Here is a 1,618-nt window from a genome sequence, read left to right on the forward strand (position 1 = left end):
TAAATCCTTCTCGGGCCAGGAGAAGGTGTGGCGCCACATTGTTCAAGACCCGGAATTAGCCCTTAAGAGAGTAATTTATCTACTTGCCCCTACATCGAGGAAGGAGTGAATTCCATCTTGTGTAGCTAAGTTCCCAACTCCCCAATTAGACAAATCCCTAAAATGGTAGGCTTGTTGAGTCGGCGATCTGGCCACTCTCACCCATACAAATCAAAGGACCACTCTCATAGGCAGGAGTTCACAACTCACTCAGGATTAAGGTCCTGTTACCTATGGTCATCCTAGTGAAATGAAAGTCTCTACTATGAATGACGTTATATAATGAGACTAAAAATTTCGTGGTCTGGTCTTATACAAATGCCTTTGTATAGAATATCCCTACTCGCATGTCTAATACATGAATAATCAGGATCAGATCATTTGTAGCACTTTACAACATTTGTAATATTTACAAAGCGGGCCATACTTGTAGTGTCACTAGGATAAGGTATCCAGCCTTATCCATATACTACAGACCATTTAGGTTATCACTCAAACATGATCCACCTCTATGTCTCCACATACATGTTTAAGTTACAACGATAACCTTAGATGTTAGTTTATTGGTTTGTGGTTAATGTAATTAAAATATCACATATTTCATAGACAAAGTGAATAAAATATAAAATATTATTAATCATATACAAGTTTGTTCATATAAGGTTTACAAACTATAGAACCCTACGAGATTTAGGGTATCAATTCCAACAAATCCAACTATTCAATTCCAAATAATAATAATAATAAAAAAATCCACCAATTGAACTAAAATTCAAATAAAATCCAAGCTCTCCAAATCCTTCAATTAATTTAAAACAAACTCTTAGTTCCTTGTCATACTAATTTACAATTGACTTTTTTTAAACATAATAACTCAATTTTTTTCGTCTCACATCATAATTTAGGAAAATTAAATTAAATTTCCTTGAAGACTTGGGTTTTTACAAAAATTAACTTTAAATATGTCTTCATGGCATGAGGACCATGCATAGGAGATTCTTGAACTGCATTCATCCCATCATTGTGGTTGATGGGACCCATTTGCATGAGAATATATAGGTATGTTGTTAATAGCAACATGCATCGATGATAACAACAACATCTACCCAATTGCATTTAGTATCGTGGACTGTGAGAATGATGCAGCTTGGACATGGTTCATGAATAATTTAAAGGTGTCAATTGGAGAAATTCCAGGATTAGTCATTATATCTGACTGTTATATCTCAACTGGAAAAGCGGTCGCATCTGTATTTCCTAAGGCATTTCATGCAGTATGTATATATCACATACATGAATAACTTGATGACCCAATTAAAAAATAATGATATTGTTGGGGTTGATGCCCTATATCTCGTGGGTCATGTAGTTTGTAAATGTATTGAATAAACAATTTATTTATTTAATAAAACCTGAGCTATTTTATTCGACATTTAGTAGCATTAACCCATAAAACCAATAAACTAACATCCAAGGTTATCTTTTGTAGCTTAAACATGTATGTAAAGACATACAGGTGGATCATGTTTAAATGATAACCTAAATGATCTGTAGTAGATGGATAAGGCTAGATACCTTA

The sequence above is a fragment of the Benincasa hispida genome, chromosome 9 (genome assembly GCF_009727055.1).
Source record: "Benincasa hispida cultivar B227 chromosome 9, ASM972705v1, whole genome shotgun sequence".
NCBI classification, from domain to species: Eukaryota; Viridiplantae; Streptophyta; class Magnoliopsida; order Cucurbitales; family Cucurbitaceae; genus Benincasa; species Benincasa hispida.